The following is an 11,775-nucleotide window of genomic DNA, read 5'->3' on the forward strand; positions in this document are numbered from 1 at the left end:
TCACGTATTTTTTTACAGTGATTCAAAAGGTTTTGCTAAGGCAACTTGTGTATTGACAATAATACAGCCATCACGCTGTATTATAAAGAAGACAATAGCAAGATCTGAGTAATGTGTACTAAAGAAAACACATTCACTACCATGGGAACCCTGTCAGAATTCACCACTACTGCAAGTCATCCACAGGAAGCTTTTCTGTGCTAGACTTCCCCTCCTAATAATCTCTCTACTAATACCTCAAAGACATAAACATTAATAGAGCAGGGAACAAGCACACAGGCATTGCCTTTGGCCTACAGCATTTTCATCTAAATAGGTCTAACACAGACACAAGGAGACAGTAGAAAGAATTCCCGAATAAGATCTCCACCACTTACATCATCAGTACAGCCAAGGATTTCACTGGAACATTGACACTAATTCACTGAAAACTCATTGTAAGCATAGTTAATGAATGTGGGAGAAACCAGGAAAAAAAGAAAAGAAAAAAAAACCACAACTCCACACACACAACACAAAGAACCAAGCATTACAAGGAATGTCCTAAATCCCACTGAAAGCTGACTTTAGATAAAGTAGCCTAGGAAGTTTCACCAGAATAAATTTTTAGTAACAAACTGCACCATACTAAAATCAAGCCTTGATCAAGCTTTTGGGATCTACAGCTTTAGAAGGAAGACAGGCAAGTTCCCCCTCCGAGCCTCAGTTACAGTGCAACTCTATCTGCATGCACCATGTAACAGCACCAACAATACCAGCAGAATAAAACCAAAGTTAAACATTAAACTACACATAGGACTTGCCTGGCCACAGCCATTTCCCGGAAAAGCTCAAGGAATCTTGCAGCATATGCAAGACATTAATGTATAGTTAAAATTCCTTTTCTCGCTTTCTGCATGGAGGTAGTACATAAAATCCACCTGGAAGCAGAGCTCAAACATTACCAGGAGAATTTAGTTTTAACTACATCTTGCAGAGTACAAATTAGTTTTGCAATGAAGGTCTGCACACCCAAATGCTCTGAAACAAAAGCATCTAAGATTTTTTTGCAGGGTTTGAGAGATGAAAATACAGAACCTAAAGGAATAAATGTAGAAGTTTCACTGGACTCCAGAATGAAAAATTATCAATTCAAAAAGAGAACAAACTTTCCCTAAAAAGCATTTTACACACTGAAATAACAGAACTACATTTTCTCCTCAAAGTCAAGAGCAGCCAGTATTGGAGTGCCCCAGCATGAGCCACTATTTCAGCAGTGAGTTGTAAACTAAATGCTGAAATCCATTTTTAATCAACAAAAAAAGCATGGTAACAGCATGTTAACTTTAGGGTTTATGAATTTCAGAAAAAGTACTCTTCTACAAAAATCCAAACAACAGGACATCTTTCAGAAAATACAGAATAAATCACATCACAAGCAACATCCCGAATGTAATGTATATGAAGCTCCTTTCCCTGCACAGTAACAAGAAACAAAAAGTATTCTAATCCTTTGTTCAAGATTGTAGCAACTACAATAGCAACTGCAGCAGCAGCTTTTCCAAGAAAGGCATTTTAAATGCAGTTTACCCCTCAGAACTGGTGTACCTACAACAACCTTCATTAATACATGCAACTGTGCCCCTGTCCAAATTTGTATTTGTGTAAAGAGATGGAAATGGACAAAGAAGACAAGACAATTATAGAAATTATGAAATCCAGATATATAGTTTCAAGGAAGTATAAACAATAATGGTCAGACACTTCAAGGTTTAAAGGTCTCAGACCTGAAACACTGGTAAGTTTGAAACAAGGTGTATGAGGTAAGATGAGGCTGACTCTCTCTCTGAAGCATAAGGGTTGATTAACAGAGCCAGACACACTAAAGCTACAAATATAAAAAACAACCCAAGGAAAGGAACACCCTTGGAACTGAATTTTTTGTGTCCATTCCACTTCTATCTTGGTTGAAACCAAGGAGAAGCTGCTTTCTAGTTACTTTATCTGGCTGTTGTCAAATTCCTGAAGGAAAACATCTGTAAATCCTAGTACAGGTGAGCTGAATCATTCATGTTCAAGGTCCGCTCATATCTTCAAAATATTTTCATGTACTCCTCCCTTCCTGCTCAGTGGCCCAAACACTGACACATCTCTGTGGTTCACTGCATGAAACCCAGGGACTGGGCTGGCTGTCCCATGACTGTCCCAATACTACCACCAGATCAGACTATTTTAAGATAAGCTAATTATGCCACTGAAAAATCTTATAAGCCACTAAGACTAAGCAGAAGAGACCATGAAGAATTAAAAGCAGAGAAGCATAGGTAAGACAGAAGCAAGAATTATGATCTCAACTCTTCCAGATAAGAAGCCTGGAGGATTCCTTGTCAGATAGCAACTCTGAATTTTAGTCTGTGCTTACTTTCTCCTGCTTCTAACAATTGTAACAAGCACAAAAGGAACTTCACATGAAAGGCTGTTGTCTCTTAAACCTTCAGAAAATTAGTCATTCAAGCCTTAGAAAAACAACACACCAAAATCTTTGTGGCTTGCTTGCAGGCATTATCTACATGCATGCAAGACAGCTACAGAAACCAACTTAGGTGCCTTAAAAAAAAGGGATCTGAAGGAAAATCCTCAACTATGAGTTTGTTGCACAGAAAGTTTTCAAGAAGTTTATCAGATTGTCTTCTCATTAACATTTCATTAAAGCACTGAATGATTGAAAAACAGGTAAAAACTTCTGAGAACTACTCAGCCAGTGCCCAGCATTATTGTCGTAGGTTTTATTACAGAACAATTCAGCCCTTAAAAAAACATGATTAAAAACACTGGATCCAGAAAATACTGCATAATGCACCAATATGAGCGTCACATGGGGGAGGAGGTGAGGAGGGGGCTTTAAATAAATTTATTAATATATCTTAAAAACAACACAAGGAAGAAATTCCAACTATCTTCCCATACACTTACAAACAGGCCTCATCAAAATGAAGATATATTTATTTTGGTGAATGAATGAATTCCAGCCTAACATGACATTTAGATCAAATCAAATACATTAAAAGCAAAGCAAATTAGGAAACAATGCAGAGTTTTAAATCACCCTAACTTTAAGTTTTATTTTAATAAAATTAAATAAAAACACTTAAGAAAATAAGAATTTGCTGCTATTAGATTAGAGCATTATCAATGATGGCATTAAAATCCTGAAGACAGAACTGTCTATTCCCACAGGTTTCTAAACTTACTTTTTTAATAAAATGAGGTTTACTTGACCACAGTCTATTCTCCCTCATTAACACCTTCTGATTATATTGGCCAGTTTCAACCACGTGCCATAGCAAATATATCAATTTTTTTTGAGATTTTCTAGACGTGCTGCAGAAATTTTGACCTGGCAGTTGCAGAGAACCCCTGGGCAGAGCAGTGCGCTGCAGTGACCAGAGGCAGCAGGTCCTGTGGGATGCTCAGATGCTCAGCAGGCACCTGTGCTCAGCCTGGCCATAGCTGGTAGAGCGTTTAAGATACTTGGAGAACTGAAGAGAAATACACTGTAAAGAGGAGATACTCTAAAAGATCAGGGAATAACAGAAGAGTCAAAAAATAAGGGAAATGGAAATTCTCCAGGTTTTATTACTTGCAAAACCACTTCTTTACTATTACTGTTCAGACTATTTTTAAATTTACTTCCACCATTTCTCCAACCCATACTTTAATATCATAAATAAAATGGGCTACAGAATAAAAATTTTCACATACACACTGTCTTTGTTCTTCCCTCTTGCCCATACCATGTTTCACTTGCTCCTCAGCAACCCAGGCATTGAACTGGAATCCTTTTATCTCATGCAATCACACTGGTTATGCTTGCCTAGAGCCAGTGTTAACAGGACAGTCTACAGATCCTTTAATGACTTCCATCTCCTCCAAGACAAAAATTAGATGGTGAAAAGAATAAAAGAAAAAGGCAGCAAACCCCAGTAGCACCCAAGAGTAACACCAGGCTGGCTGCAGCCTCGGCTTGTTCTGCAGTGTTTCTTCAGTCCTGCGGCCAGACCTGGAAATGGTTTCGCTCATTCGAGGCTCAGCCAAGCCCCCAGTGCTGCACGGCACGCCGGGATCACCAGAGGGAGCTGCGGGGGCTCCGAACGGGGCTGCACGGGGGATCTGGGCTCGGATCACAACCTCCTCGCTCGGGGCAAGTCCCTTCCTCAGCTTTTAAAAAAAAAGCAGTTTTCACTTGAGTCTCTTCGTAGTCGGAACCTTTCGATCCCCTCTCCCATCGCAGCCTCTCAAGGGAATGACTCTGTCACTTCCTGGTAGAGTCTGGTGCAAGTTTTATATAAGCACCTTCTGCTAACACACTAGTTGTAAATAGGTGTGTACAACAACAGGGTGCACGGACTAATTCCAGGGCACCGTCAGGAGAGAGCTATAAAAACAAGGATGTCACCACTAGGCTTAACTTGACAGGACAGGAGTCCAACTCCTCAGCAAAAACACAAGGGGACTCTACAAATAGAGGCACAAGAGACTGCAACCCAGGGAACAAGAGCCGCCTCCCAGCGAGGGCAGGCTGAGGGTATCTGCAGGAAGATTTACTGCAAAGCAGCTTGGTAACTGTGGGGTATCAGGTTACATACATTTCATCCCACTGGGAATCCAAGTCTCCTCTGTAGATAAGCCTAGGAAAAAATTGAACCAGGAGTCACTAGGAGCATCAAAATGCCATGACAGCAACAGCAGTTGAAATTTTCAACTCTCCCATAACCCTGTTTCACCTCCTGAACAAACCATTAGACTTTTAACGTACTTTCCTCCTATTTTGCATATGGCACCTAAATGACTCCAATATTCACGAAAATTACGTTTTCAAATCCAGAACTTCCAATCATTTGAACACCACATTTTACTAGTTTCTCTTATATACGGAATTAGCAGTAATAAATAGAAACACTGACCATTAGCTTTTTTCCTTTTTTTACGGAAAAAATAATTTAACCATTATCTTGTGATAACTCTTGCTGTTTCTGCCCTTCTCTCGAATTTCATCTCATATTAAACCCTGACAAAGCCTGGGGGGGGTCTTCCTAAATTTCCTTGTCCTTCGCTGAGAACAAGTGCTTTCTGCACGATTCTGTAATACAGGTTTGCTAAAATAAAATACTTGTTAAATTTCAGTTGATTTGATTGATCGTTTCCCATTACTTTTTTGACAGCTATTCAGGTTAGCAGTTTTCATAACTGTGACAAAGAAAACAACAAGCACCTAGTTAAAACTCAGTATTGTTCTATGACATCCAAATCCCTACATACTCCTCAGGAATTTTCAGGGCATTTGTGTTAATAATTACAACTTCTGCAAATACACCCATATTATGTATCTAAAATAATCAGTAAATTCTTGCTTCCATCTGCTGACCAAATCTCTCTTCAGCCGTCCACGATTTTGTCTCCTTCCCCTGAAGGAAGAGTTCTAATTTAGTGCTTCCTAATGGAAACCATTAGTACTTTTACTGTTGGCACTTTTTTCATAGCCCAACATCTCTCAAAGCAAAGATCTTCACATGCGTTTCAGTGACAAAAAGTTAAGACACCACCATTTGGAATGTTATGACCAAAGATAAGAACAGCAAGAAGACAAAACATATAAAACCCCAACACTCAAAAGAAACACAGGAGGATATTAAGGAAGTCTCTCGGAGGAAATCCTTCTTCTGCACTCAAAAGCTTCAAATCCCTGAAGCCAACTATACAAGTAAATATGTGTATTATTAAACTAACAAACATCATTTGACAGCCTATAGGCTCAGAAATTTTAACAGAAAGTACTTTTCCTTTTTGTAGGCATCAAGTGAAACAAATTATCTTGTGCTGTACCTTTGACTTTCCCCTCTTTTATCCTGAAACCAAGGGAATTCTGAATATGAATTTAAAACACCTGACTTAATTAAAACCTCATACTATTACACAACAATTTTAACAGCTTCAAGGAAAAATAAAAATTCTGAAAAATTCAGTTTATTACCCTCAGTGCCTGACAAGATAGTAAAAGAACAATGATGATGGAACACCCCCTTTTCTCAAACACTCTCAGAAGACTCATTGCTTTGAAAGCTCACACTGAAGAAGCAACAGTTATTAATTGCTCTATACACCGAATTATTAGCAGTCATTCTTGTCAGCTTACAGCTTTTAAAACAGGATGCATGCAGTCATATCAGGAAGAGACAGTTGCTGTGAAAGAATGATACCAAAACCAAGATGTCCCCGATGCTGATAATGTCACACCATGCTTCTGAGCTATACCGTACAAGTTTTCCACATGATGGTCAATTAAATACAAATCAAAACATCTGGAGAAAGATGCCCGCTTAAAAACACTGTCGCTTTTTTTGGTATCTGAGGGGAAAAAAACCATTTCAACTTTTTTCTCAGCTCTTGGATTCAATTATTGCAGATTTTGTGTAATACAGGGGGTAAAGTCACATTATCCTAACACCTTTCAAAGTTTCTTTAATGAACACTGCCAAGGCAAGTCTGTTGTGCCCTTTATGACCCCTCATCTTTAGGACGTGTATATCTGAGGCTCTGAAGGTTCAACCTCTTTCTTACTCTCTTCTCTTACAATGATTTGTAATTCTTCCATATCATAAGGGACAGTAAAATAATCTCCTCTGAATTCAATTTCTCAACCCTGTATGCCACAATCTTCAAGAAACAAACGTGTAACAGCACAGCCACAGCACAGCTCATTTACAGACATGCTTATACAACTATATAGCTAAAAGTTTAATAATTTAACCCCCTTGACCTTCCAAACACTAAGTGATCACAGACAATGAAAAGATCAGGTTTGTGTATATTGCTACAAAACTTAACACTGATCCTGACCACAGCCTGAAAGTGTTACTACAGGTAACAGATGACACATCTGCCTTACATATTCTCACAGGTCTATGGTCAGCTTTCAAACAATAAAAATAACACCAGTCCAGTCCATGAAATCCTAAATTACAGGGTCAGAAGCAATCTGGTTTTTAAATGAAACTGAGTTACACAAACACTCAAAGATTTGAAATAAATGCCAAAGAAATCCTTCTTCTCCTCTGCTACCATCATAAAAGCATCAGGAGCACAAGCCTATCCATTCTACACTCCCACTCTTAGGTGATCTCTGACCATGACACATTTTTCTCCGAGTCAATTAGCTCTTGATTAGAAAAAAAGTAAAAGATGCTTTGTCATCAGTGCCTGGTACACAGACACTTAGAGCAAGCACCTTTCCACAACTCTGCTTGGCTGGTAATTCCTAGCACCTACTTTTTATCTTACTATACTTAAAATAGGCATGCAACAATTCTCAGCAACTCCTAGTGAAATCACAAAGCAATACAAAACCTGTTTTCAAGTTTCCAGGTTGGCCCATAAGGACTTTGCCAGAATTCAAAAGCTCTCCAGGGACAGAGACAAATATAACTGGAAGACCTAGCTAATTAAGCATCACTAACATTTTGAATATAAAGTAGTTAATTCCCTGAAAAATAATTCAATTAATCACACTCTTATTAAGAGCAATGTATTTTCTTCTGATCACAGAGGCACACTTGTACTGCTACAACACACAGGGAACAAAAAGCAGAGTGCTCTCCATAGAAAAGGTTCTGTATTCCCCTGCACTGAAATTTTGAAAAAGACTGGTCACAAAATTTAGCCTGCCTTATTCTAATAAAATTACTTCCTAATTCTTCACTGTAGACTTGGATTAAGAATAAAAGAGAATGAGAAAGATATATATATATCACACACATAATTTAAAATATACCAACTAGGTGACTGTCGTGGAGACACAGGGGTGAAATCAGGAACAGAGTGGTCTTGCAAGATACTAGTTCCTCTTTGGTGTCAAATGGAAATGAGAGTATACAGCACAGGAGTTTATGTTCCTAAAGAAAGTTATACATTAAATATAAAGAAATCTAGAAAAACTCTTGCAGAACCATTAAACAGAAACCAAACCAATACAGTTGATTAAAAAAAAAAATTAGTCCCTTAATATGGAGGAAAAATGTCTTCTTTTCTACTCCCTAAGCAGTAACTTGAAAGATCAAGTGTTAAGGTAAGAATGCACCATATGAGGGGAGTGGTCAGAGGTAGCAATCTAGATCAGATGCTGACTTTCAAATAAATAAGGCAACAGATATTACTGCAGACTACAAGCTCATTATTTATTATCTGGTGCTCTACCACAGAACACATGCTGGGGGGGAGGGTAGCTGTCATACTACACAGCTGAAGGCTGGTTTGAACTCTCAGTAATACTATTTTGTTCTGTTACACTGGATATTGCATCAATGACCTAAAATGTATTTTGATCAGCTGTTCAAAAAAATTCCTCTAATTTTTTTACTGGAAGGTCAACAAAGCTAATTTGGGGGAGGGGGGAAGTGAAAGAATGTCTTGTGTCATCTCACAAACTTCCTAAGACACCCAAATCACCTTGCAAACATCCAGGGGAAAAACCAGCTACCTTTACTTATTTCAGACCTGACAGCACCTTAAACCAAGGGGATTGATTCTAAGTATACATTTCAGACACTTAAATTAAAACTACAAAGCATTACACACCTTCAAAGTCTTTATTTATTTCACTGACAGGAGCAAGAGTTAAACTAACTGCACATTGGCACCACCTCAGTAACAGTGACAAGTCCATTCAGGTAATCCCTGCATGGGCCTTTCAGGGCACAGGAAGGCACACAAGAAAAAAGGGAGGGCTGTATTTATTTTCCCTGGTTACTTCACCAGAGCTGAAGGAATCAAATCTGAACACAAAGCACCAAATTCACCCACATTATCACAGACAGAGATTTTGACTTTTGTTCCATTTGATCCATTGAAGAACACATTATTACACATGTGAAATAATGTCTTTCCAACGTAATAAATGTGAAACCTTAAAGTGATTTGTGCATTAAGAAGCACATATGTTGCCACATGATGTTCCAATTAATTCAAAGGAAGATTTGTTGCAATGAGAAGGAAAAGCAGATCCCAGTGCTTTGCACACATTACCAGGCTGCTGACAGGACTGAGGAGGTCCAAAGCACAAGTTTTACACAGAATAGTCAATCCTTTAAAAATAAAAAATTAAGAATTTGGTGAGGCAAGTAAAATGTGCTAATGGTAATTTTTAGAAAACATATACTTTTAAAAATTCAACTAAACCCCACAGACCTCTATCAAGCAAGGCACAACAAACCACAGTTATTTCTAATTCAAGATATTCTTTATTTAGGAAAAAAAGCTGCCAAACTAATACAGGTTTGCTCATTACACAGCATTAGACTACACTACTTTCAGTACTGTTGGAGAATTCATCAGCTGTGTTTTGTTAGGAGGGCATGGCTGAGGCAGGCAAGGTAGCACGGCATTGTTCACAAAGCAGAGTGGTGCCTCCAGGCCCTCTGAAGCAGTACTTGGGCCCAGAATACACAGAATGACATCAACGAGTTATCTGAGAAACTTGGCCAACATTCTAAAATAAACCCATAAAATCTCTGCTGCCCACATTAACCAGTTTAAGGTGAACCACACACACTTCAGCTCAAAGGTTTCTAAATAAGATGAGTCTTCTACCATAATAAGCCATTTTACTCTCCAGAATTATTTCCAGTTTGAATTCAGCCATGTCCTCCTCATCGTGCTAGTCCAACATGACTCAACTTCTCTAACTTCATAAAATTCAATGTTCACTTTCTTCTCCGTCTATGGTTTCACAGAGAAAGAAACTCATGTTGTATTATAGGGATCTAAATCCAGGGGTCTGCACATATGCAAAGCATTCCATGGGCCCACTCACTCAGAGGGGAGCAGTGACCACATCATTTTAAACACACACTGAAAAAATGGAGCCAGACAAGCAAACAGCAAGCTAAAGCTGATGCATTTCCACCATCATCTGTAAATGTCTGCTCACAAATAAATCAGAAATGCTGGAATGTTAAAACTGATTTAGATGAACTCCAGGGGCAGAGAGAAAGAGTTTCATGTACACTAAAGCTGTCCCGAGGTAGAGCCTGTCCCTGACATTGAGGGATTCTTCCCACTTACCGATGATCCTCCTCTGCTACTACTGGTGGACCACGTCAACTACAGATGTAGGAAAGAATTATGAAGGAGAAAAATAACTGACCAGGGCACTGGGTTATTTTCTTTATGAAATTCCAAACTGAATGCCCTCAGTCAAAAAAGGCTCATCTGCAGCTGCCCAGCACCATTATAATCCCTTAATATTATGACAGTTTGTTCCATTCTCTTATTTTTGATCTGCTGGCTTAACAAGTATAGAATTTTAAAATATCATTTAATAATGATACCCTTTAGTGAACAAAAGCACCGACATTATATTCTTTACTGGAATTTATTATAATCCTTCTAAATTATGTAATTGAGTAATATGTCATTTTGCACATATTCTAGCACCTCAATGAAAAAAAAAATAGTTTAAATGAGGAACTTCACACTTCTCCCCCAAATGCAAATCACTTGTGAGATAGGAGGAAAAAACCCTAAATATTACAGTCTTACATGCAAAAGGCATTTTAAATTATTTTAAATATGGACAGAATAGACGACAGGAATGTTGCCCTGACATCTTTTGCACGGGTTATTTAAATACTAGATAGCAATAAGAAGACACCAGAATTATCTAACAAAATATAGCTGGCTAGTTCCTAAAAGAAAAAAAAAAAAAAACAACTTGCATAAGGAACAATTGTGTATAGACAGTTCACATAATTAAGCTTGAAAGCTCATAGCCTTCCTCACACTATATAAAAATTTCCCAGACTGTGAAAAAGGTTTAAAATAAATACATCTACATTACCAATTCCATACCAAACCACTTTTTTTCCTTACTACTGTTTACAAATTATTCCTTTTCCTTCCTCCTTTGTACTTCCCAGAACCCCTTTCCCCCACTGCTCATAATAAATTTAGTCGTTGTATGTATGTATGTGTATGGGACACAATGTTTTTACACTAAACAATAAAAAAACCCCTCTTCCTAAATTATCCTTTTTTTCCTCCACGAAACTCCAGTTTCTCAACTCTGAAATTAATCACCTGTCAAACAAGGCACTATGGTCAGTTTTTCTGAACAATTCCACTCTCCTTGCCGCTTAGCATCTCAAAAGCAGGTAAAAGATTTATTGCAAAATACAGCTCCATAAACTTAAAAAAATTAAGTCTTTCCAGCCACAAACGAAGCAGTCTTTTTTCCTCATGACTTCTGCCGCTTAACACAAAATCCTGCTGGCAGCACAACCCCGCTGTACCTTCAGCCTTCTCCCTCTGGACAAAACACCCTCCGGTTCACACATCAGGAGCAGCTCTCCCCTGCCATTCCCAGCACACCTTCCTGCGGCGCACAACTCCTTGAGCCATTCCCACCTCCCCCTGCCCGACCCCCGGCCGCTCCCGCCGGCGCATTCCACGGACAGGCTCCTGGGGAGGCTTTTCCTGTTGGTTCGTTGTTCGCTGCGATGTCGCCTTCCCCAACGACACCCAGCACAAAGGGTCCTTTCCCCGCACCCCGGGCGCTCCAGGGCCGCGTACCCCACCCTCCTTCGCCCCCTCCCGCCCGGTCCCCGGGGCAGATCTGCCGGCCTGGCCCATAAATGTCCATCTCCTCCCGCAGGAAGTTCTGGGGAGGCCCCGGGAACTCGCCCAGCCCGGGCCCCCACCGGCTCCCCCCGCTCCGCTCTCTCAGAGCGGGATGGGGCCGGCGGG

At 39.4% G+C, this 11,775-nt stretch overlaps 1 protein-coding gene across 6 annotated transcripts in view; it reads right to left on the reverse strand.

Annotated features, from left to right (window-relative positions):
• Nucleotides 1-4,678, reverse strand: part of MEF2A (myocyte enhancer factor 2A) — a 75,294-nt gene extending 70,616 nt beyond the window's left edge. For 3 of the 6 annotated variants that reach the window (XM_017736627.1, XM_017736638.1, XM_017736618.1), the window contains exon 1: nt 4,626-4,674. The gene's annotated coding sequence lies outside the window, so the exon portion shown is untranslated. Of the gene's footprint in view, nt 1-4,625 lie in introns of all 6 variants that reach the window. The other 3 variants (XM_017736643.1, XM_017736633.1, XM_017736647.1) reach the window with 2 other exon arrangements.
• Nucleotides 4,679-11,775: the final 7,097 nt, after the last annotated feature.

Source organism: Corvus brachyrhynchos, unplaced genomic scaffold (assembly GCF_000691975.1).
Source record: "Corvus brachyrhynchos isolate BGI_N302 unplaced genomic scaffold, ASM69197v1 scaffold200, whole genome shotgun sequence".
In the NCBI taxonomy this organism is placed as follows: domain Eukaryota; kingdom Metazoa; phylum Chordata; class Aves; order Passeriformes; family Corvidae; genus Corvus; species Corvus brachyrhynchos.